At 41.2% G+C, this 26,980-nt stretch overlaps 2 pseudogenes; one reads left to right on the top strand and one right to left on the bottom strand.

Annotated features, from left to right (window-relative positions):
• Positions 1 to 10,754: 10,754 nt before the first annotated feature.
• Positions 10,755 to 11,771, top strand: LOC135715022 (uncharacterized; annotated as a pseudogene).
• An 87-nt stretch (positions 11,772 to 11,858) lies between these two features.
• LOC135715021 (uncharacterized) lies at positions 11,859 to 23,373 on the bottom strand (annotated as a pseudogene).
• Positions 23,374 to 26,980: the final 3,607 nt, after the last annotated feature.

Here is a 26,980-nt window from a genome sequence, read left to right as displayed (position 1 = left end):
TGAGTGGTTTCGAAAAAAAACCGTGGAGCTCTAATATCAGTTTTATGAATTGACCCCTTTTACGGATATTCCGGATCTTTCGGTGAACCATCCCGTGGTCCCCAGAGTCAATATTCCGATCACAACTCCTAATACATTCTGATAAGACGTTTATGAGTGGTTTCAAAAAAACCGCGGAGCTCTAGGTCAATTTCATGAATTAACCACTTTTACGGATATTCCGGATCTTCCACAGGACCAGACTTGTGTCCAACCTAAAGCTGAATCGTCCTAAAAGGTGGCCAACTTTCTCCTTAACAACTTCTTAAAAGACATCAGTTCTCTCCCCATGGACATGGAGGTTGACGATACTGAAGCAAAGGGTTATGTTTAACTTCTTCATATTTGCAACGATGATGATTTCCTATAGTGACACATATCACCTTAATGCAGACCATTACCGATCCGGTAAACCATCCCGTGGTCCCCATAGTTCATATTCCGAACACAACTCCGAGTAAATTCTGATAAGACGTTTATGGATGGTTCGAAAAATCCGCGGAGCTCTACACTGAGAAAAAGTCAATGATTGTTTCTATGTGTTCCACACATAGATTTTTGCAATTAGATTTATGATATAGTTTCTATATGCCAGACACATAAATCTCACTTGAACATATCATCTCTATATGTGATCACACATACTGTTTATATGACACATAATCTGTATGTGTTTTGTTCCATGATATCTAATTATGTGTGGCCAAATGAATATTATGCTTAATATTTTATAGAAATTTTCTATTAGTTATGTGTGGATTTTTACTAGTGTAGGATCAGTTTCATGAATTGACCACTTTTACGGATATTCCGGATCTTCCGGTGAACCATCCCGTGGTCCCCAGAGTCCATGGTCCGAATACAACTCCGAATACATTCTGATAAGACGTTTATGAGTGGTTTACAGATTTACAGATATTTCGGATCTTCCGGTGAACCATCCCGTGGTCCTGGGGGCCCATATTCCAGCCACAACTCCGAATACATTCTGATAAGACGTTTATGAGTGGTTTCGAAAAAACCGCGGAGCTCTAGGATCAATTTCATGAATTAACCTCTTTTACGGATATTCCGGATCGTCTGGTGAACCATCCCTTGGTCCCCATAGTTCATATTCCGAACACAACTCCGAATACATTCTGGTAAGACGTTTATGGATGGTTCTAAAAATCCGCGGAGCTCTAGGATCAGTTTCATGAATTGACCACTTTTACGGATGTTCCGGATCTTCTACAGGACCAGACTTGTGTCCAACCTAAAGCTGAATCGTCCTAAAAGGTGGCCAACTTTCTGCTTAACAACTTCTTAAAAGACATCAGTTCTCTCCCCATGGACATGGATGTTGACGATACTGAAGCAAAGGGTTATGTTTAACTTCTTCATATTTGCAACGATGATAATTTCCTATAGTGACACATATCACCTTAATGCTTCAGTATGCCTCAAACGATTAGGTAATTCTCGGTTGTTAATAGAACTTCCTTGATGAAATCGGCTGCTTCATGCAGATTGAGCAATTCTGATTATAGTATCAGATTTGTTCTGTATACAGAGGAACTGGGAGCGCTTATTAGAAACTTCTCACCAATAAAGTTATGATCTTCTAGTAAATTTTGCATATAATTTGTTGCATACGACTTTTGCTTGTATGGGAAAGCTTGGGTCGGATTGGCTAGCAAAATAAACACCCCAACAAATTACAAAATCAACATAGGCAAGCTTTTATGATTGGCATGTTCTGCCACCTCATTCTCTCCTACCTGCCTCCTTGTCCCTGTCCTTGCCTCCTTTCATCGCGCTTTGCGCCTCCGCTCTTGCCCTACTTTTCTTTCTAACTAAACATAATTTTCTTCCTGTGAGTACTCACGAAATACCGGCCGGGTGCCACCTTTGCTGCCACTTGATGTGGGTGAACATGTGCCGCTCGATGTGGGTGAACCTGCGCCGCTCGAATTGAATGGGCACGACACACACAGCACACCGATGATCTCGTTCACTTGGCCGCTTGGGATCCCCACCGGATTACCACCGAACGCTTCGCATCCGCCGTGGCCCGACACGATCGATAATCGACTGCGCCAATGACCTCTCAACTTGAGGAAAATCGCGAGTGGCCGCGCCTCCCTCTCGCTCTCTTCGTGGATGGTTCTCGCCGATGGTGTGACCTGTGACCGGTCAACACTGTCTCCTGCCCTCGGCGTGCACTGTTGCTTCGAATCTGTGCGACCTGTCGCTAGGAGTCGTACGGCCAACACGTCGCTCGATGAGCCTACCGTTCTGGCACCGACCCTGTGCCACCGCGAGGAGATCCGACCTGTGAATAGAGCACTCGAAACAAACGCCCTGGGGCACCTTTGGTTAGTTTCAAAGGGATGGCGGTTTCATCTGCGGCAACTCACTTCTTTGAGAAGGCTTTTGTCTCCCAACGTGGTAATGTGCCGTAATCGAACACCGCCAGGGTGATTTTGGCTTCCGCTGTCGTGGTATTGATCGGTTACTTCGATGGTGATATGCTACCACGGTTGAAATTCTCCGTGAACCACTCCCTCAATGTGATTCCCGAGTAGCCCACTTTCATCACAATAAGTTACAGCAATTTGTTTATGACTGAAATAAGTCGTATATAAGTTTTTACAATTGATTTGTGACAAGTGTGCTACTAGGGTTGACACGTACTACGTGCGTTCAGTTCGTGTGGTGCTAATATGTGACGAGAAACTTATTAGTTTTTCGTTTGTCGTCTTGTTCCACTTTACTAACCTTTTGATCGTTTTGAATTTCCGAACCGGTGTTCCAGTTTTATTACTGCGATGCGAAGCGATCTTTGCTAAAATCCGTCGAGTTTTCGAGATACTACTTCTGTGCACGATGACGGTCTACTACTATGCAGGTTCATGTGTGCGTGTGTGTGGCGGAAAAGTTGTCAGCAAATCTTGTCTTGTTTCAAGCGATGTGGCCCTTGCAGCATCAATTACGTAGATGCACGCTTCAAAGTGTTTACTCAAACGTGTGAAAAGCTTATTCTTAATACATCAGACAGTGGTAACATAGTATCCAAAATTAATACGTCAAATTTTTTATTAATATTTTATTTATTTAAGCATATTACTTTTGTTACAGTCAATTAGCATTAGCATACAATACAAGAGTGCTCGTTTTTGCGTAAAATAATCAATATTTATTTTGTAATTACCTTTAATATTTTTTTTTGTGATCTGAAAATTTTCCCAGTTTGGTTAGAAGTTTCGAAGCTAACGCATGTTCACAGGCCTAATAGAAAGATAGGCAGAAAAAGGGCATCATGAAGAATGGTTGCATGCAGGGTTGCTTCCACTCACTTGCTATAGATGAGTGATTTTCGGAGTTTTATTCGTTAGATGTTGTAGTGGAGATTTGTGTTGTTGGATGCGGGAGGAGATTGGGTGTTTGAGGCATATAGCCTGTCAATTTCGCTTTCAGAGTGTCGCAGTCAGCGCACTATAAGGCATTTTCATACAACCAGGCGGTTAAAAATATTTCTATCATTTTTTCACAATTTCTGCTATTATTCTTGCTTTGTTTCATCAATATAAGGTGTGCGTTATCACTTTTCAACATTTTCACGACCAACTTTTGAAAATGGCCTAACTTTTGATTAATCAAAATTTAATTTTTACGATTTTATAACGGTTACAGTTTCAAGCTTGTTTTCAGAGAATAAAATCTATTGAACAAAGACAAACTACCATGGTTTTATTGGGGGGAACACCGTAAAAAATAAAAAAATAAACTTTTTTTTAAATATGTTTATTTTTTTCAACAAATCTTCTGTAAAAAAAAATACAAAAAGCCATGATACAATAATCAAAATCAAATATGTTTCAACAAATTTCTTTTTATTCCTCTGTTACAATATCATCATGAACAAATTCTTCTTCAATTTCATCGACTGCTTTCATAAGTTCCTCCAAGGCATTGAAGTAAATAGTATCGACTACTGAATCACTTACAGAATTTTCAAATATCATGAAACTTTTCACGATGTCGGGATAATCCAGGGATACTTTTTTCTGTCGTCTTTTTGACATCCAAATGGAACTGATCAGTGGGTCCGATTCATTAATGGCACGAATAAAGACATCATGTAAATTTTCTACTCTTCATCGTTTTCTTGCATGATGGGTTCGATATTTTTTCAATTGTTTATGTTGACTTGCTGTTGCCTCTTCCGCTAATGAACCAAGTGGTGCTGGTGAATGTATGATTATTTCTCCGGCATGAGCGAGAACTTTATGCACGGTTGCAGGAATTTTGTACCAATCATACAATTTAAGATAGAGCCTATGTGTTTCCTTGCAATATGCATCAAATTTTTCCGGGTTTATTGGCTCTTGGCAGTTAATAGCAATTAATATATTCCGGAATCTGAAAATTAACTCTTCATCAATGTTCAGCATGGAGCTTAAAAGCTTGGGATTTCCAAATGCTCTTCGACAAACGTTTCCTGTAGTACTGGTACCTGCTCCACCCGATCGTGGTTGATCTACTCTTACTCCAAATTTTTCGTAAAGCTGTGTCGTCACATGTTTTTTTCTTTGTTAATATAGTTCTTTGAACGATTTCGTTACCTTCCATTTTTTGATATCCATTCTGTATGCAATATGCAAAAGGCATTCGAAAAATCTTATCCAAGCATGAAGTGGAGATATGCCGTAATGCAAGGCTTCTTCGTTTGATATAAATCCTTCCTCGAATTTCTCTGCATCATTCATTACATTTGGTGTTGCCCCACATATTGGACAATTCTGCATCGACGAATTTCCAGTGATATAAGTTAAGACTTTTCCGTCTATCATACTGAGGACAAAATCAAAATCAACAAGTATAAACTTGTCGTTTGAGAGTTCAATTTTCACTGGCGTTAGTTCACTCATTTCTTTTTCTACATCCTGTTTTGTAGCCAGAATAACTTCTTTACTCTCTTTAATGAATTCAAGGATGAATGGCCTACAAAATCGAATACTTTGAGGCATGGGATTAAACCACATAATTTCCTTTCGATCATTGTACATGAACAACTGAATTGGTGTTAAAGTGGACGAAAATACATCTGAATCGTCCTGACATCCTTCTGGTAGCACTTGATGATATTGCGAATATCCAGTTGATACGTCCATACCCCAGCTACATAGAAGAACCAGTTCCGTAGAAACTAGATCGTTGCTATCCATATACTCGTTGAGCTCTGCATCAATTATTTGGACGATTCGTTTCACTGTATTTTCCATCAGCGCCTGGAGTTTCACTCTTATTTTCAATGCACTTTCTTCGATGAATTCACTAGGAGGGGCGCATATTTTTTTTCACTGCTCCGATCACATAGTAAGGTGGAAATCTTGAATGTGATTCACTATGTATTACTTCGTATTGAAATCTACTCAATCCAGCCTCGATAAGTACACTAAAAGCCTCTTCTGGTGACATCATTCCTCGTTGATCAGTTAGTTGAGCCAGCATGGTTTTAGAGCTTTTTTGGTTTTTTTTTAAATATGCCCAATAACTTTAACTAAATTAAAATCCTTCGATTATAAGCGGTCCGTCTTGCAAATAAGAAAGCTTTCTCGATGGTATCGAATTTTGGATCAACTGCTTCTTTATCGATGACGCGACGTTTTCCTCTTTCACTCAAATCCAAGAAGGGTTTTGAAGGTCGTCCACGTTTTGTTCCCGAGGCCGAGGTTGAGGCAACACATTGCTCCTGTTCGATGAATTCCTCGATGCCAAATTCTCCATCAAGCCAATTCCGAAAATACGACTCAAATCGCTCTTTCGTGCGATTAGCTTCATGCCATTTGTTGATGTATTTAGTAACGATTTTATGGATCTTTTCATCGAGACGTTTACGTTTTTCCACCGAGATGTTATAATTTTCACCAATGAATTCAATGACTCTGTGAACATTGTCATTATGGCTTAATTTTGCGTCTAATATATTAATAATGGTTCTATTATCCATGCTCACACTTCGTCTCAACCGTAAATTTGAATTACACTGTAGTAGTTTAAATAAAAGCTACACAAAATACACTATGGCTTCAAATTGACACTACAGTAGGTTAAGTACAGACTTAGGTATAAATTAAACTCATCCACACATATGCGTAGGTACATAATTTCGCATATGCTTCTATAATCGTCATAACCCAGGTACTTACTTTAGAATAAAGCATAAACGAATGTAGTTTTACGTTCATCCAACAGTGAACTTTATGATAATGATGACTTCTTTTTGTACAAAAGCTTAAGCCCTTTTTAAAAGTTGGTCATGAAATATTAGAAAATGTTCTTTAACAATATATTTCGACTATACCAACCGAATATAACTCCAAAAGTTGCAAAATAATTGTTGAAAAAGTTTGTTTCCAAGCCGGCTCTTGTACAATTTGAAATCTCCCATAATAACCGAAAATTTTCAAATCGCTTATATTTCCAATGGGGCAGGTTGGGGCAGGCAAACTCTTCAGTACTTGTTAGAGGAGTACACTGAAAACTTCATCCAGAGCTGAGAATTAGCCTGGGAATGTGCGAGACTCGAAAGTTTGTGATCAATACAGTTAAATTTTCATTAATTTTCAATTATTTTTTTTCTATTTTTATTTTTAAATTTTTTTGTCTCCATCAAATTTCTAAATGGATTTTATTTTTGGAAAGCTTATTAAATTACCTTTCCAACGATGAATAATGATGTGGTAGTTATATGATAAATAGTGGAAGAAATTTGATTTGAGTGGTAGTGTATTTTTGCGGCAAAATTTGTACTTTTCTTATTCTTTTTTGACTTCGACATCCGATATCTCAGAAACTAAAACTGCTAGAAGCTTGAAACTATCAGATTCTCTTAGTTGAAATGTTTACTATCGACCAAAAATAACGAAATAAGGATTAGTGAAAGTCGATTTTTTGATTTTTGACCGCCTGATATCTGATAGTGCAGCGGTTTTATGATTCGTGAGCGCTCGCGATTCGTAGAACCGTTGATTGTGACTGCAAGTGGATTTGGCGGGTTTTGTGAGTCGGATGCTTGTTTTTTGGCCTCTTCTTGTGTCTAACATGTGCAGAGTATCATTATAGGGTCTAATGGTTTTGAGATTCCTGGTTGCGTGAAATATATTTGTGAGAATATCTTTTTGAGATTTTAGTAGTCACGTTTTGTTTGTAGTTTATATTTTATTTCTTTCATGTAGTTATCGTAAATAATAGTTATTCAATAATAGATAGTTCATCCATATATTCGTACTTTGATGCGAAGCGCTGTGGATTATGAGATGCTCGATGACCCTGGAGGGATCGATTTTGCTTACTGAGCAGAAAATCATGGATTTAACCCCAAGCTCTTCCACAGCACAATAAATCGCCACCATCATTTGTATATTTGATATCGAACAATAACCTCGGAAACTATTTGCATATCAAGCGAAAACGTAGCCCTGTATTGTCGCGAAGCGTTATGGTTCTGAGATGCTCGATGACCCTGGAGGGATCGTTTTTGCTTACTGACAGAAAATCATGGGTTTAATCCCAAGCTCTCCGTCATGACTCTTAAAATTGATGATCACTAAACAAAATGAATATGTTCTTTCGATAGCCGGCTATCGAGAGATTAAATAAACAAAAATAGATTGGAACCAATGTTTACTCCCCAGCATTATTCCTGAAAGTAGTCTAGCTGAGAATTTCAGAAGAGACGTGAGTGTCGCTAGTATCCAATCTACGAAGTATATCATAACAACGCTAACGCTAACAACTTCTCAAAAGACATCAGGATCTCTTCAAATTGCCGTACAATCTGTGTTTGGTCCCAATTAGCTCTAATCCCATATGCTACGTGTATTCGTTAATGCCTGATCAACCGTACTATAGGAATCCAGTGGCATCAGTACTATAGGAATCCAGCAAGAACGAATCCGTACTAAAGGAATCTTGACTGTATATCAGGGTTGAGCGGTTGTCATCGTACAGTTCCCCCCAGCCTATACCGTGGGAGTTAAAATCACCTAAGATCAACCGAGGCTCAGATAAAGCTGAGCAGATATCAGAGAAACCTAGGCGAGAAATCGCAGTTCTTGGAGGAAGATATACTGAGGCAATACTGAAGCTTTTACCTCGAATATTTACCTAACATGGGAGATCTTCAATGCCTGTCACGGAAGGCAGATCGGTGCTATAAAAGGAATGGAGCTTATTAATCCCGAAAAGCACCCCTCCATACGAATCTGCTCGATCAAGGCGAATAATGTTAAAATCGTGGAAAGGGAGATCGGTGTCTGAAAAAAGCCTTGTTTCACAAAGCATTTGCTCTTTGTGAAACATGGCTTTCTTCAGACATCGCAAAGTGAGTTGTGAAGTAAAAATTTGAATGTGTCAAGTTTCGGTATAAGACTTCTACAGTTCCACTGAAGAACAGAGATAAAAAAAATACGAATATGCTCGATCAAGGCGAATAATGTTAAAATCGTGGAAAGGGAGATCGGTGTCTGAAGAAAGCCATGTTTCACAAAGCATTTGCTCTTTGTGAAACATGGCTTTCTTCAGACATCGCAAAGTGAGTTGTGAAGTAAAAATTTGAATGTGTCAAGTTTCGGTATAAGACTTCTCAGTTCCACTGAAGAACAGAGATCATATCCCCGACTCATTCGGAAAATTATCCATCAAAGGATATGATCGACGCAAGGAAGGACCAACTAGAAGCTAGTTGCTCCAAAAGAGTTTTCACAAATGGGAGCACTAAATTAATAATGTTCCTAGTTGAGTCAGAGACGTTGAATATATTGAAGATGCTCTCCATAATTCCAGAAAACGTGAACATGGTATCATGTTCTTGCTGGTTGTTCAACTGTTTTTCTGGCTGAAAAATTGGGATATCTGGGGTTTTAGATAATCCAGGAAGTGGCGGAGAGTCTTTGTTAAAATTATAAACTTTAAATCCCGGTGGTGGGGGTTTTGCTACATTTCAGCTACCTCTTAAATTTGTCAAGGTAGGTTATGAGTCCGTACGAGAGGCCTTACGAGGTTTTTGGGTGACGTTTGTTTTGGACCGCTTCCTCGTGTTGCCGTTGAAAACAAAAGAACTACTCTCACCAACCTCTGAGTCAGAGCCCTGATCATCATCTGGCAGGAGGTGGAATGTGTTGTTGCTTTTTGGGGTGGTTTGGGAAGATGAAGTGGTCGATTTCAAAATTTCTGCTAACGAGCGCTTAGCGCGAGCTTGCAAAGACCGCTTTAGTTTTTCTCCCTGCTGTTTGTACTTCGGGCAATCACTCAGAGCATGCAGAGCCTCCTTACAGTAAACGCATTTTGGGGCAGCATGACAAGGACCCTCCGTATGCTCCTCCCCACATTGATCGCTCCGCGGTTTGTTGGAACAAAACTCCGCGGTATGACCTAGTTGTTTGCATTTCAAGCAATTCATTACCCTCGGTACAAACAAGGGTACAAGTAGTCGAACCTTCCCAATTGTGACGTAGTCAAGTAATGCCGATCCTGAAAAGGTCACACGAAACGAATCTGAGAGGGTATACTTTTTGTTTGAGCCTATGAGCGACACTGGCTGCAGTTGAATGCAGTCCAGTAACTTGACTTTCGGGAGGGCACGGTTTTTGAAAATGCCGAAAGATTCGACTTGTAGGAAATCCTCAAAAGTCAGACTCGATTCGGTGACCACTCCTTCAATTTCTACCTCACAACTGGGGACGTAGATTCGATATTAGATCGAAAAAAGCTCACATGCAACAATCTGTTTTGTCTGTTTCAGGTCAGTTTGTTTGACGTCACCTTAAACCCGAGTAGCACACTTTCATCACAATAAGTAACAGCAACTTGTTTATGACTGAAATAAGTCGTATATAAGTTTCTACAATTGATTTGTGACAAGCTTGCTACTAGGGAAGATATCGGTTACGGCCGAAAAATGTTTTGTCAGATCCTTCGAAATCCGAGAAATATTCAAAGGTTTTTGTTTGGGCCGGAAAAAAAACAACCCACGACCCTTTTGAGCCGCTTGGGTAAGCTTTATGGCGGGGGGTCGCAGAAATTTTTAAGGGAATGGTTGGAGTAGGGGGAACAGGTGGACGAGAGGGTGATAGAGGGGAAGGGGGGGCAGGGGGTGAAGGAGGCTGTTGTTTAGACATCACCTTTGGGTAAGCTCCAGTGCTCGTTTTGGGATCAGAAGTAGAATCCCCTGAGGTATCCATTTTCCCTTCAGTGAGAAGCAGATTTTCGAATGATGGAGATTTAACAGACTCATCATCGGAGATATCTGCTAGCGAAATACCCCCGCCATCATTGGTTTCATCCATTGCGGGGTCTTAAGTACCTCCGCAACAGATTTCGACATAAAAAAGAAAAAAAAATATATTGCGCATTTTGCACTTTACTGGACTCCGCACTTTGAAAGTGCGGGAATGAAATAAGTGTGTGCCATGCGTATGACAGATAGAGTTGTCAAAGTGACAGGTATGCTTATCCGAAGTGAATACAAAAACATTGGCTTTTGATTGTCTGTTCGAGTCACAAAAAACGATTTTTTCTACGAACTTAATATTTATTCAAATATTTGTTGTAAATTATACTTGTTTACTCCCTGCCGGTAAGTAAATACGTTATCTACAGATCGACCAGTTCAATACTAAATTGGTTGTAAGTTGATTTATTCATAAATATGTCTGTTTCAGTTGATCATGTCTAATGTTATTCTGGAAAACGTTCGTGGTCGGCAAGCCAGCTGTAATACGAAGTACTACTGCCTATATGGATACTATATTCTGAAAATTTCAAGGACTAATCTGTCCGTGATTTACAAGAAGAGTAAAACTACAATTTCGAGCTGGATTCTAGTTTAGAAGGATGGCTTGGTCACGGAGAAGCAGCGGAAAAATATTTACAAAAAAATCCGAGCAGAGCACAGATACTGGATTGTACAGCAGTACCAGAACAATCCGGTATTATTTTTGGATGAATGCAGCAATCTATTCTATCGGAACTTCCAGGTGACAATAAGTGCAGCGAGCATATACAGAATTTTGCATGCGGAAGGTTTGACATGGAAAGCCCGCGAACGGCGTGCTATCCAAATAAGGGAGCACGAAATCTTTCGTTTTTTTTCGGAGCTCAATTCAATAGATTGGGATTTGTTCAATCTCGTGTTTTTAGATGAAGTGTCTATAGATAACCGCGATATGTTGTGCAACCGTGGTTATGGGGTTAAAGGAGAAAAACTGGTGTTTCGCGGTGAATTTGTTAGGCGTCCAAGAGTGTCATTTTTGTGTTTTTTTGAGCAGAATGGGAAGCTGGACAGTTTTGAAACGGAGAGAACATTCACTAGAAAAATATTTTTTGAATGCTGCCGTTCATTCGCTCTTCGAAACAAAAAGGTATATCGATATCCGGGAGCGAATTCTGTGTGGATACTAGATAGTGCTCGTATCCACTGTGATCAGAACATCGTATTGTATTTGCGATCAATCGGAATCATTCCAGTTTTTCTTCCCCCATACTGTCCTTTTTTTAATCCGATTGAATTGGTATTCGGAATTACCAAAAATTCAATGAAGCAAACCTACAATGAAAACCGAAACGAAAATCTATCTCATGTAGCTATATCTACGTTCTCAGCATTTTCTTCTTACGATTGTACTAAAATTTCGGGGAAACATTCAATCCTACAGTTGGTTTGTCTAAAACCATCGAAAACCTAAATTTCGAATCTAATATGAGTGAGTAAGTGAAGTAATGTAACAGTTTATTTGAAGTAATAAAACCATGATAAAAATACAGATCCGTGTTTATGCATGATCAACATCTTGCATGTCTACAATCCGATCTGCTAATGTGTGGCTTAACTCGTTCTCTTCTGGGCGTAGAGTTTCGGACATTGCGGATACTAAGCTGGCATTTATTGTTGAACGAGACCGTAGTCCATTGATTCGTCTTTTTACTCTTTGTCCAACTTCAATCAGGAGATCCGCCTCGGCTTCCAGTCCGCTAGTTCAGACATAAATCCATCGTTGATCGTGCTTGCTACAGACAACCCACTCCGGGTTGTTTTCATTCTAATACTTTCTGATGCCCCGTAACGTGGGTAGATCACCTTTTCGTGGTACGTTACGGGATGTAAGATCTACCACCGAATCTTAGTCTTGACTACTTCAAACTAGGGGTACAGGATTTTTCAGTAATCAAAGGAACACATCTTAGTCCTTGTTACTTTTTATGCCTTGTTGATAGTGATAAGTCCTGTACCGAGGATGATCTTGAAACAAGGAAAAAATGAGTTAGTTAGTCTTCATCTATGTGATTCCTAATCTTCTATTCATTGTTCTCTAGTTTGAAGTGGTTAAGACTAGGGTTCTGATGCATGGTCATTATCGGTGTCATTGTTTATTTTTATTGCTAAGGAATAAAGGGGGCCTCCCTTAGCTCAGTCGGTAAAGGCACAGCTACAAAGCAAGACCATGCTGGAGGTGGCTGGGTTCGATTCCCGGTCCGGTCTAGGAATTTTTAGGGTAGGAAAATTTCTCGACTTCCCTGGGCATAGAAGTATGATTGGACTTGCCACACAATTATACCGATGCAAAAATGGTACAGGCATCGAAAGCTCTCAATTAATAACTGTGGAAGTGCATCTAGAACACTAAGTTGAGAGCACGCAATAAGCTAATATGAGATATGCAATAAGCTTGAAATGCGAAGAAGAAGAAGAAGAAGAAGAAAGAAGGAATCCCATTTCGACTGACAAAGGGGCGCGCCTTTGGAGGGTATTCCAACACTCCGAAGGGTATAAATAGCGGGACCTTTCATTTAGAATCGATTCCTTGCGATGAAGGCAAGAATGACAACTGTATCAACACCGAATACTTCATCATTTCTCAATAGTGATGGAGTAATACGACATGCACTAAACTAATGACACGGGCTATACTACAATAGATCAAATTACTGGTCGCAGTAGTGTTATGTCCCGAACAAAGGTAAAAAAAAAAAAATACTTTCTGATAATGGCGCCGATCGGAAGAATTTCAGCAAAAAATTCGGAGGCATTTCAGACATTCGGCGTTCTCGTTCATGTGGAGAAACCGAGTGAACGTAGTTAGCCCAGAGCCTCCAGGCACTTGAATGTCCGGTGAAATAATTGTTGGTGTAACAACGGTCATGCCACCTTTCACTACACACCTTGATGCAAAGAGTTATCCTGTAGTGACAGTGATAGCGAAAGAGACGGTAGCAGAGCGAGAGCGCAGCATCAACCTTCTGCTGTGTGCGCCATTTTGTATCATTCGCAAAAGTAAACTCGATGTGTGTAGATCTCGTGTTAATAAAGTTTATATTTATTTTGTTCACAATTAAAAACTCGGCCTTTCATTCCGCTGGAACTTCAGTCCAAGAGGTTATGGGCCCAGTTATCGTTGGAAGTGCTTGAGTTTTGTTGTTCGCGGAACGGTAGTGGATTTTTTTCACCGGTGTTGTGAGTCGTACGAATCGGATCGTAACTTTGCAAGTGACCGGGTTTTGCTTGTGGAAAACAAGATGGCGGACATGAAAGTGACGATCGAGAAGTTGAACGACGGTAATTACGCGGTATGGAAATTTAAAATGCGTTTGCTGCTAACGAAGGAGAAGCTGCTGAGAGTGGTGACCGATCCGAAGCCAGCAGCTGCTGATGCGACCTGGAGCTCTAACGATGAGAAGGCGCAAGCGGTTATCGGCTTGGCATTGGAAGACACGCAGCTGATCCACGTTATGCAGAAGCAAACGGCGAAGGAGATGTGGGATGCGTTGAAGGACTACCACGAGCGCGCATCTCTGTCCAGCATAATCCACGTAGTGCGTAAGTTAATTACCATCCGAATGACGGAAACCGGTGATATGGCGGAACATTTGAAGGAGATGGCGGCTCTCCGGCTTCGGTTGGTGGCACTGGGGGAAGAAGTCAAGGACAACTGGTTCGTTGCGTTGATGTTGTCCAGTCTTCCCAGATCGTACGACGGTTTGATCGTGGCACTTGAAAGTCGACCAGATGCAGACCTCACAGTGGACTTTGTGAAAGGTAAACTGCTGGACGAAGGTCGACGTCGTGCTGAAAGTGAGAGTGATAGTACGTGTGAAAAGGCACTGGTCATGAACACAGCTAAACCGAAGTATGCAAGTAAGCACTACTTGAAGAAAGAAGTGTTGTGTCATTACTGCAAGAAGGAAGGACATTTTCGGCGGGATTGCCGGAAATTAGCGCAGGACAAGCGGGAAAAAGAGAAGACGGATGGTCAGAAGGTGAGTATGGCCATCAAATCCGGTTCTTTTTTTGAAACGTGCTTGGCAGCAGGCAAAGCCGATAGAACTGGTTTCTGGTACCTGGATTCAGGTGCCACAGCACATATGACGAGTGACGCGTCGTTGCTGGATGGTGTCGATAAATCTAAGGCAACGGCGGTCTGCTGTCAGCTGGAAGTGGTATCGGTAAGCTAGTCTCCTTCAACGGAGATGGCATCAGGATGAACGTTCGGCTCGAAAACGTCCTGCATGTTCCATCGCTCGCTGGTAACCTGCTGTCGGTGAGTAAAATCACAGATTTGGGTTTTCGGGTGCTGTTTGGGAAAACGGAGTGCCATATCCTGAAAGGAGAAGATACAGTGCTAGTTGGGCAGCGTAAAGGAGGGCTGTACCACTTGAAGCAAGCTCCGGAGAAGGCATTTCTGGTTGATCCGAAACATGCAGACCTGTGTCGTCATTTGTGGCATCGTCGTTTCGGACATCGCGATGTGCAAGCTGTAGACAAAATAATACGTGATAACCTGGGGTACGGGTTAAAAGTGGATGCTTGTGAAGTTCAGTCGGTGTGTGGTCCGTGTTGTGAGGGGAAGATGATTCGAGAGTCGTTCCCAAAAGTGTCGGACAGCAAATCTAGCGCGGTAGGAGATCTAGTGCACACTGACTTGGGCGGTCCAATGGAAGAAGAAACGCCAAGTGGTAATCGATTCTACATCGTTTTGGTAGACGATTACAGTCGTTACACGGTAGTGCATCTGTTGCGTCGGAAGTCGGACGCAGAAGAGAAAATCCGGGATTTCTGCAGTCTGGTGAAAAATCAGTTCGGGCATTATCCCAAGAAGATTCGTTCTGACGGTGGTGGCGAGTACACGGGTGGTTCGTTGCGGAAGTTTTTCACGGAGCGTGGAATAGTTCATGAGCAGACGGCACCGTATTCACCACAGCAAAATGGTGTCGCCGAGCGGAAGAACCGCTATCTCGTTGAGATGCTGCGGTGTATGCTTTCCGAGTCACGGTTGAACAAGAGGTACTGGGGCGAAGCGATTTGCACTGCAAACTATTTGCAGAATCGTTTGCCGTCATCTACAGTCTGTAAGACACCGTTTGAGCTCTGGAACAAGAAGAAACCTTCCTACGGTCATCTAAGGATCTTCGGATCGAAAGCGTACGTGCATATCCCCAAGGAAAAGCGGCGCAAGCTGGATTTCAAGGCTGAGAAGCTGGTGTTCGTAGGGTATGCTGACGGTCGTAAGGCGTATCGTTTCTTGAACCCTGAAACGGATATGATTATGATTAGCAGGGATGCAAAGTTCTTGGAGTTATGCGATACGAAAGAGGCTGTTCGGATCCAGGGTCTAGAAGCAGGAGGAGTACTGGAAGTACCGCTAGTGTTGCCATCAGGAGATGAGTCTCGGGATGAGACGGATGGAACCTCAACATCATCGGAAGAAAATTCGGAGTCGGTAGAAGAATTCATGGAATCGGTAGAAGACGGTCGGGATCTGAATAGATCGTTCTACGATAGTGCTTCGGAAGGAAACCAATCGTTTCATGGCTTTCCTTTAGATGAAATAGCACGGCGTTCGAGAAGGTCAACGAAGGGTATCGCGCCTCAGAGACTGATTGAGGAGATTTTTGCTGCGGAGTCTGTGGATACGGAGGTGGTCGAACCAAGATTCTTGAAGGAAGCGGTGACCTGTGAACAGAAAGAAAGTTGGAAAGCGGCAATGGTTGACGAGCTGAAATCTCACGCACAGAATGGGACGTGGGAGCTTGCTAACTTACCTGCTGGGCGAAAGGCTGTTGGCTGTCGCTGGGTGTACAAGCTGAAGAGGAACGCAGCTGGTGACATCATCAAACACAAGGCTCGTCTGGTAGCTCAGGGATATTCCCAAAAGTACGGAGTTGATTACGACGAGATTTTTGCACCGGTATCCAGCCACACCACACTGCGGGTGCTGTTAGCCGTTGCTAGCAAGAAGGGAATGACGTTGAAGCATTTGGATGTGAAAACGGCCTACTTGTACGACGATTTGAACGAGGAGATTTTCATGAAGCAGCCACCTGGATACATAGCAAAAGGTAAGGAAAACATGGTGTGTCGTCTGAGAAAGAGCATTTACGGACTCAAACAGTCCGCACGATGCTGGAATCAACGATTGCACGGTGTCCTTGTGGAAATGGGGTTCCAGCAAAGTGTTGCTGATCCGTGCCTGTACACAATGCTGATTCATGGAAAACGTGTATACCTGATTGTGTATGTGGACGATATTTTGGTTGGTTGCGAAGATGAAGCGAAGATCGAAGCGGTGTATAAAACGCTGAAGCAGTATTTCGAAATCACCAATCTTGGAGAGCTCAAATACTTCTTGGGACTAGAGATTCGGAAGGAACATGGAAAGTACAGTGTTTCAGTGGAAGGGTACATCGATCGTGTTGCGGAGAAGTTTGGGCTCCGTGATGCAAAGCGGGCGAAGACGCCAATGGAAGAGGGTTTCCAGAGCACGGAAGATAAGAGTCCTCAACTGTCGGACGGGATGGATTATCGGAGTATTGTCGGAGCGCTTCTCTACATTTCCGTGTGTGCTAGGCCGGATGTAGCAGCTAGCGTAGCGATATTGGGTCGTAAAGTGAGTGCGCCTACGGAGGCGGATTGGATAGCGGCAAAACGTGTTGTCCGCTATTTGAAGGCAACGAAAGAGTGGAGATTGAAGTACAGCGATGCGGCTGGAAAGCTAACCGGATATTCGGATGCCGATTGGGCTGGTGACGTTGGTACAAGAAGATCAACAACAGGATTCGTCTTCCACTATGCCGGTGGAGCAGTATCGTGGGCTAGTCGAAGGCAAAGTTGCGTCACACTCTCTTCGATGGAATCCGAATATGTGGCGCTGAGTGATGCTAGTCAGGAACTGATCTGGCTTCGGAGCTTGCTGAAGGACATGGGTGAACAGCTGAGCGATCCTGTCAAAGTGATGGAGGATAACCAAAGCTGTATCCAGTTCGTAACGTCAGAACGCAAGAGTCGTCGGTCCAAGCACATTGAGGTGCGGGGACATTTCGTGAAACAACTGTGTGATGACGGATGCATCGAGTTGCAGTACTGTCCAACTGAAGACATGGTGGCTGATGTACTCACTAAACCGGTGGGTTCAGTCAAACAGATGAAGTTTGCACGGATGCTGGGATTGTCGTCATAGGATGGCAGTGTTCGTTGAGGAGGAGTGTTGGTGTAACAACGGTCATGCCACCTTTCACTACACACCTTGATGCAAAGAGTTATCCTGTAGTGACAGTGATAGCGAAAGAGACGGTAGCAGAGCGAGAGCGCAGCATCAACCTTCTGCTGTGTGCGCCATTTTGTATCATTCGCAAAAGTAAACTCGATGTGTGTAGATCTCGTGTTAATAAAGTTTATATTTATTTTGTTCACAATTAAAAACTCGGCCTTTCATTCCGCTGGAACTTCAGTCCAAGAATAATGTCCATGAAGATCCTGAAGTTCCTTTGCCAGATTAGTCAAGGTATGATTGTTTGGTGCTCCTGAACGATCTGCGTTTTGAAAAGGAATTAGTTGCTTGTCAGCCAAATCCCAAAGTGATCTACAAGACACTGCGTTTGAATAGATGTGCACGTAAATCCTTATTTCCTTCTCTCTCCATGATACGAGTAGTTTGCTATCAATTTGATCAATAGTAAGACGTCGCTTCTGGGCTTGATCTTGCATTATGACAAACTTGCTGATTGCACTGAAATCAGGATCATTATCAGCCCATGTCGGAACCTGCACACCGTTGTTTTCAACAAATACGATTTCCCGACACAAGACAGGTTGGAAAATCTTCCAAACACCTCGCATAATTTCCTCGACCGAATTCCCGGAAACTGTTGTAGAAGAGAATTGACTTCCCGAAGTTTCACCAACAAAACGTCGCTTGAAGAAAACTCCACGGAGAGCAAGTTGGCTGCTGGCTGGTTCACGAAGCTCAACGCGTTTTTCTGTTTTCTTCCGTTTGGTTGAAGATTTTGGACCAGAATTTTCCTTTTTGCTGACGTCACTTAGTGGATCTTGATCAGAAAATTCCTCATCGAGAGCTTCGAGTAGGTACTCTGCTTGATAGCTGCATTCTGGAACGTCTTCAGGGAACGAAAACGTCTCGTTCTTTGACTCCTCCTCGTCTGCATCCATGGTAGATTCTGCAAAGAGGATACATAAAACTATAAATTCTTAAGTCTTAAGATATTTCCGATAATTCAAGACCAACAATTGAAATGGCCTTAACTCCATTTTGTAAACAAACCTTGTAAGGCCATTTTCTTGCGAACCGAAACCTTCATCCGCAAACCTAAACTAGAGTCGGTGTATAATGAGTCACGCTAAGAGTGAAGCCAAGTCTACCTATTGAACTGTCAAACCGGTTACCTATCGTGCAAAGTAAACAAACATTACGATGCTATGAAAGGTCCACGAAAGGTATTGCAATAAAATATAAAATATAATCGAAGAAATGATCATAAACACGCAGTGAGCATTCAATTGTCATGGGATACTTTTGGTAACGATCAGTAATGAGAATTTCTACTATTTTTTGTTGAGATGATTGGACAAAATCACTGATATAATGATTTACAACAGCCGCTATTTTTTTTGCTCGCTAGAAGTCATTTGAAGACGTGAATTTTGTTACACACAGTGAACAATGAATTATCGGCTCCGTAAAGCTACCGCGATTGAGCCTTCCAAATAAACGAACTAGATAAAAAAAAAAGTCATTCGAAGTTGATGTAGCAGTCCTCTGTTGCCAAGTGAAAAGAAATGGAATCTTTCGAAAACCGTGATGCGAGTTCAACTGTTTTTCTCTTGGCGTGACTCATTATACACCGACTCTAACCTAAACCACAATCGGGTAGTGGAGAATTTTCCCTACCTGTTCATTAGGCCGTTCGCAATGCTGAGTTTCAAAATTGTTTTAAACTACGCGACAATTCTATAATTTGAAACTGTCAAAAATAAAACTACAACACGATCAGCGCAACGCACAGTTCTAAAAGATGTTTGTAATCATCATGTTCCATAAACTTTACTATTCTCTATGAAGTTCTCCGTTTTTTTGTGAAGCTCTTCGAAACATCTTTAAATAAATCCAAAGAAATTTGAAACAGAGTTCCATTCGTGTTTCAAACTCGCTCAGAAATAAAACAGAATAGTCGAGCAGTTGCAAATCTGGTGCAAAATAGTGCTCGAATAATGAAACTGCAACTCAGCATTGCGAGAGGTGCGTTTCTGTTCTAGCTTCAAATTGAAACAGTCCTTATAAAATACAACAGCATTGCGAACGGCCTTATGTTGGTTTGCCTTTGCGGACTTCGGTTCGCGAGAAAATGGCCTTACAAGGTTTGTTTACAAAATGGAGTTAAGGCCATTTCAATTGTTGGTCTTGTTGGTCATATGATGATTGCTCCGATAATAATTTCACTTCTTCTGATCGCAATCGTAGCTCGCAACTGATTTTTGTTCGGAATCAAAACAACAACAAAGTGTCTGTTTTGGTTTTTGTTGTTGTTTTGATTTCAAGATCTTACACAGCAAAAAATAAATTATATTATTACATCCAAGAGGATGCACTTCAATAATGTCAAAATTTCATGTTATATTTAAAGCCACAAAAATAAACAAATGTAGTAAAAGCAGCGTAATGTAAGTTCATAGACAGTTTTTATGATAATTTTGTCCTTTTTGGCAAGTAATATTACACCATATTTTCGACACGATTGAAGTGCATCCACTTTGATGCGATATCAAAATATTTTTTTTGCTGTGTACACTCTCATTGCATTATACTCGAAAATATTTGCAATTTTGCAAACAATTCTAAATTACTTATTTGTGAACAATTATATGGTTTTCCAAGTATGAATTAGATTGAAAATGATTTTGAGGCGTGTTTAAATTCAAATGGTACACCTTTTTTGTTTCCAAATGTGTTAAACTCAATAGCGTTCTAGGCGTGAAATTAACAAAAAGTTCGTTGTTTTTCGTCAGCGTACCATCAAAGTGCGACTCAAAATATTCCCAAAAATCCAGTCACCACCAGAGATGCCAGATCTACGGAAATCTCCGTAGATCTACGGATTTTACAAATTTTTGCGGAAATACGGATCCGTAGGCAAAATCTACGTAATTCGGTACAGTTTCTATGGATTTTTTTTTCTTAAGTGTACGTTTCCCTTCAGAATCGAATTTTACAATCTGATTCTGAAGGGAAAGAAGCATAAAGTAAGATACACCTCTGCAACTTGTCAACCGTTTTCTTGCTCATTTATCCGGTTTTTGAGTAAAAAAACGTCAGACTGTGCGTGAAACATGGCGGCCTTCGTACTATCTCTTCACTCCGTCGAAAGTTCCCATAATATACAGTCAATCTTTGCTTGAAGAGAAAAATTTTCGACGGTGCCGTGTGAAGGCGATTAAAAGTCATGTCGAGACCAGTCTTGTAAGCGGTCACCGTAGTCGTAGCTTTCAAATTACAGTACCAAACTAAAATGTCATACGACAGGCTCTGTCATACGACACTGTCGCCGAAGCCCGTCACGGATGTAAGTATTTTAGTTGTTCTCATAATAAGAGCTGCTGATGTTGTGCTTGTCATAGTAATAACCTTTTTGATCAGAAATGGTTTAATTTACACCAAATTGAGGAGTTGCAGAATGAAATCACACATGTCATATGATAGTCATTTGATAATTTTCTTTTTGCTCGAATGTTGTTATACCGTTTCCGTTATGTAAGAGAGACGACGCTCTCTTCCCCGTCAGCTTGATGATGATCAGGCCTTCACCGTGTTCATCAAAAAGCTCGTCAAAAAGCACGTAATCCATAAGTCGTTGTATTTGTCCGGCTTTATATAGGAAACTACGGTTAAAGCGTGGCTTTCTTATTAGATTACGACACCACTGAACCACCGCTACGGGATCACAATTGATCAGATCGCCAAAGATGGTCTTGAAACCCCTGCAGTGGATCCTCAAATTGAGCTGGAAACCATTGCCGTAGATAATGAGAATTGCTGCTTGGGCAACAGGAAACGCTCCTTTGGAATGAGGACTGGGGATTGCTCCTGAGCAAAACAGGGTTTCTCTGCCATTAATATATGACAAGCACGGCGAAGAGATAGCTTTTCCTGTCATTTGTTTCGGCTATCTACGGAAATTTAAGCCAAGGGTTCGGATGACATATTTCATGATGGCATCCAGTGAAACTCGTCGTCAAGACAGGCGTGTGGCCAAACCACAACATTTGTTGTATATGACAATGAAAGTTCTTCGGCTTAGAGTTTCCGAAGGTTTGCAATGTACTTTTAAGTGCACGGCGACCGCAAACATTACACGTGGACCTTAAGGACCGCTTTATTCATGGAGCAGTGCATTGAGTGAAATCTATCCTTCCTCAAATCAATACCGAATTCAGTATAGTATTGACAACAAAGGAAGAGAAATTTGTTCGCCATGATGCGACAATTGGGAAAGCGTACGATGTTCCTCACACTCAGTGCAAGTGAGATGAAGTGGCCCATTTGTTGAATATCCTACATCGATTGTCAGAAGGACACAATGGCGATGACTTAACAGATCCTATCCAGTAATTGACTGCACTACAAAGAGCAACTCTGATGAATGATGATCCAGTGAGGTGCTGCGTGTACTTCAACAAGCTGGTTGACACGATTGAATTTCAGCACCGTGGAAGTCCTCACGCGCACATCTTGCTATGGCTGAATAAGAATCCCCGGGAAGCAATCAGTGAAAGTATGCCAAAAACTACAGGTGCAACAGTATCATGGTATTCATGCCTGTACTACTATGCTAAGATTTTCCAAAAGAGTTAAATTTCTGAACATGTCCCAACTAAAATTCATATCAAAAACTTGTTTACAGGGCAATCATAGTCATACTAAAGAGTACAAAAAGAGAGAACCCCGCTCAAATTCCTATTCCTACACAAAACACACGTCCTGCTGCAGTTAACAAATAACATTTATTATATAACTAAGGCTGAAAGTCTCGTTAATAAAGGAAAAAAAAAAAAAAAAGAATTATTATATAAGACCACGTAGTCCGACGTCACCATTGCATACAACCCCAGAGGGCTGTCCCTAGTATTTTTTCAAAAGTTCTTTCATCGATTTATCATTTAACGTAAAATATCACCTTAGACCTAAAAAAAATATCACCTTCGACTAAAAAAAATCCCTAGAAATCCGTAGATTTGAATAAGTCTACGGAATTGCATAGAAAATAATCTGGCATCTCTGGTCACCACTGCAACAAACAATGTATATACAGGGTGTTTGGTTCTCGGTTTTACATATGTTCAGGGTAGATCTGCTCTTCCTGAGATGCCTTAACTTTCGAACATTTAATACATACAAATTACTCTTTTTTCGTGGGGAGGTGATCTAACCCTGCACATGATAGGTGGAACCAGCGATCGCAATCGTTGCAGGACACAATGTTATCTCTGGCATCTTTTTCAAAACAAAGACGACAGTGTCCATTTTTGTTTATTACAAATTTTTGACTCATCTTGATTTATATTGTGTTTTATTAATTTATAATTTCCTTATAATTAAATTCGTCACTCACATTTGATGTAGTTGTTGATGATAGTTTAGCCAAACATGAATACTAAGATGAAACTGTCGGAAGAAAAACTTTCTATTTTAGTGTCCTCTTTCACGGTCCCTTTCATCCAATGAATACCCCCCGTATTCAAGGTAATTTTGTGGTTTTGCTGCCCCCTCGGTAGAGATGAAATTTTTCGCTCATTTTTATCAAAACAATCACACCAAATTCAGAGATGTCCCATTTTTCAATTGCTCGATTAACAACTAATCGAGTATTTTTTTCGCTGTGCTGTAATTTTCCACCAATGAGAGTGCAGCACATGTTTGAAACGATGGGTGATGATCCTCTGGAAATGTTAATGCTTATATCGGCATGATATAACCGATTACAAATATTTTACTTATCGGTTGGTTAATGGATTAATCGATTATTCGAATGAAAATCGGCCATCACTAGATGAATGTGAAGCGTCATTTCAAATATAAGGACCGTACATAAATAATGATACAATTTGAAAAGGACCGGGGCTAATCACAAATTACGTCTACACGGTAACTGAAATAAACACGAGTGTTCACCGGTTGGTATAGCTTTTGTGATATATCGGTCACCGGCCGGGGAAAGCTGGATTCTGATGCAGCTACGATGATGATGATGATGATAATGATGATGATGATGCTTGCTCTCTTCTGGTTGCTTTTATTACGGCTAGCTATCTTCTCTTTGTAAGCCGCTTACCGTGTACAAGTGGGTGTGTGATGGCAGCACGCTAAATAAATATAAACAAGGTTTTAGTGATGAGCTCAAAGACGACACAGAGGGACGGCCGAGAATACGACATATTCGTATTCTCGACCGTCCCTCTGCGTATAGTAGCAAAGAAAACTGGGTCAGCTATGAAGGAAATTTTTGGAAAGTTTTTGTATTTTCATCAGTTACTTTATGTCACCCAATAAAATTACTGTTTGCCAAAGAAAATGCACAATTAACGTCACAAGAAATCAGCCCGCATCGTGCTCTCTTGCCGTGCGGATCTATTTGCTTTTTGCTGAAGGAAGTGTTACTACTACCTAAAGCTACAACAAATTTAAACACCACTTTTCAGTGCTCAACATGTAAAATTTCTACCTTGTTCAACTCTTCGATCCTTGTTTGGACCCTACCCGAGGTAATCCTTCTTGGATTTCGATTTGGAAAATTCCTCTTCGATCCTTCAGATTCTTATAGTAATCTGCTTGGAATTCGATTTGGATAAAAATTTACTGCCACCATGGCAAAAGAAAAGGGGCAAACTCTTGGTTCCCCTTCTGATGAAATTAATTTGCGTAATCAATTTGATTTGCTCATGGATGATGAGAATCAGTGATGGAAAAGTTCGCGATAACTCACTATGATTCGCGAACTTTTCCCATGGTGAACTTCGTTAAATATCGCGAACTTTTCCAACACTGATGAGAATGATCCATCATTCAAGAAAAATTCAAGTAAACTTTCCCGGCTTAATGCCAAGAAGGAAAAGATTCCCCCTATTGTGTTAAACCACTTCCGATTTCCATGCTCTTCGCATGGAACTTTTTAACTTCGTGAAAGTTGAGTTTTCACCGAGGGGGGCGACACATCTAAATCTCAATACTAGATGTTCAAAAAATTTCACACTAGCAAATCAATCTTCGAAAACTCTTCTTTCAGTTCTCGCATCTACTTGCATCTTTTTGCGGAAATCTTCAGAATCGTCATTAATCTTCTTTCTATCTATTCAGCGTGCACGCAGCTAGCCACAGCAAAACACAATCTTTCCTGTAACGTAGATAGAGTCGTCCCCCTCGGTTTTCACTACAAATTGGACGTCGGGGTGGATGCCGTGTATTGGCTGAAACCTTGGACGGATTTAAATGTCTTCTCAAGTATCTTACTGAGAGTAGCACAATTTTTTTACTGACGACACCAAAACTGAATGTGTGTTCAAGATTGTCATTAAAGGACTGCCCAGTGGTGAATCCCTGGATCAGATCAAAGATGAACTGGCAAAATTACTTGGAGTTGTGCCACTCCAAATAATCAAAATGAAAATGAAATCCCGTCCTGGCGATTCGCGCAAAGGGATTTCTAATTATTTTTATTTAATTCACTTTAAGTCTAGTGAACTAAACAACCTCAGGCCTTAGAAAAAGCTAGCCTTATGCTCCATGTCCGAGTGAAGTGGGAACACTTCAGGAAGACTGGAGGAAATTTCCAAAACTTCACCCAGTGCCGTAAGTGCTAGGGATGGAGTCACGGAACTAAAAATTGCTATTCCTAAGAAATTTAAATCTTCAAATTGTGGTGAAAACCACAAATCCAATTTTTGGGAATGTAAGAATCGCAAAGCGATCCTACAACCTCGTTCTAAGTGACAGGTAGGAAACGCTCCACGTTTTCGAACAGGTACAAATTACTCTGCTGTTAACAACGGTCAGCGAGGAACAAATTCTAAATTCGTACCCGTAGGTACAAATTAGAGCCGGCGCCGGTGGTGTAGAGGTAAGCGTGACTGCTTTCTCACCCCAATGGGCCTGGGCCGAGGTCGGTGGGATTTTTCTGAGGCATAAAAATCTCTGGTCACGTCTTCCTTCGGAAGGGAAGTAAAGCCGTTGGTCCCGGCCCATGTGTGTTGAATGGGTGCGATAGCCTACGCAGGTGTGGAAGCTGCCTTCCTGCACATTCGACTGTCGTCAATGAATGGCAATCGATGTCCGTCGGTTATTGGCACTAGATTGCGGAACAGAGACCGACGTTAAATAAAGGAAATGGGCGATCTTGGATCGAAACACTAAAGATCGATTCTTTTGGTTCGATTAATCTATTTTTTGAATCGATCTCAAACACGACAAAAATCGACTGTATCGATCCTTTTCATTCGATTTTTGTTTCGATCCATTTGAATTTGCAATATAATATTGATTTTTTTTGTCTTCGCCTTTGCACATCACTTGCCTTAAACATGGATTCTGCAAACAACCAGTTCAGTAGAAACATTCACTTCTTATGGCATATTTCATGTTCATCAGTTCTCTGCTATGAACTGGATCGCCATGGGGGCATATCGGCAGAATTGCAAAATTTCTAGCATCAGCCTGTTTTCCCACGTTCTGTCGATCCTTTTCAAGCATAGGAGCAAATCCGTAGTGAATATCCCCATGTATAACCCATTGCTCCAGACTATTTATCAAGAATGGTAACAAGTGTTCCGCTTCATTCCTAGTTGAACACTCAGTCGGTTAACAACGTCCCGGTCTCAGTCGCGCGGCATCTAGTTTTTTTCGGTGTTTTTTCCGCCTGAGCGGTTTTTTCACCCCCCCATTGGGTGCCCCAAGTGACCAGTGTGCAACAGAGGAAGTGGAATTCCATGGGCCGAGCCCCTTGGAGTTGCCATCCAGCTTTAATTCACCCCGGTAATCCATCCGGTCGTCAAGCCATTTTTTCATTATCGTGCCGACCCACCAACACCAACCATCATCACCAGCAGCAGCAAACGGACCATCTAGCTGCAACGGCTGATAGGTTGTTTACAACCGGCATAAGTATTAGACAATACATTTTGCAAGTTCATTGCCTCCCTATTGTAGTTTAATTTTGCCTCGTGGCGCGTGACTCTGTCTCTCACCCCTGGTAGGGGAGTATGGGTCATAGTGAGACAACTTTTTGCAAGTAGATATAAGTTTTTTTTTGTTTCGATTTTTTTTTTCTTTTTGATTTGTTCGTACGTCGGGCAAAAAATTTAATTACTAGTAATTAAAATTAATTAATTAGTGAAGGTTTTATTTTTTTTTCCTTCTTAAGTGGCTGCGCACCGCTTTTGCGCAACACTTATGGCATCTTCCGATGCCTACGTTACGCGAACCAGATACTATGAACCGTCTTCGAAAGGACCATGGGTTGTCTTTTTTCGGCCCAAAAATAAACCTTTGAAAACTCTCGACATAACGAGAGATTTGCTGCGTAAGTATCCGGGAATCTTGGTACACAAAGAAAGATTCAA

This window comes from Ochlerotatus camptorhynchus, unplaced genomic scaffold, assembly GCF_037179485.1.
Source record: "Ochlerotatus camptorhynchus isolate MF236.1 unplaced genomic scaffold, CSIRO-AGI_Acam_v1.1 ptg000782l, whole genome shotgun sequence".
NCBI classification, from domain to species: Eukaryota; Metazoa; Arthropoda; class Insecta; order Diptera; family Culicidae; genus Ochlerotatus; species Ochlerotatus camptorhynchus.
This window is presented reverse-complemented; position numbering and strand designations above follow the sequence as displayed.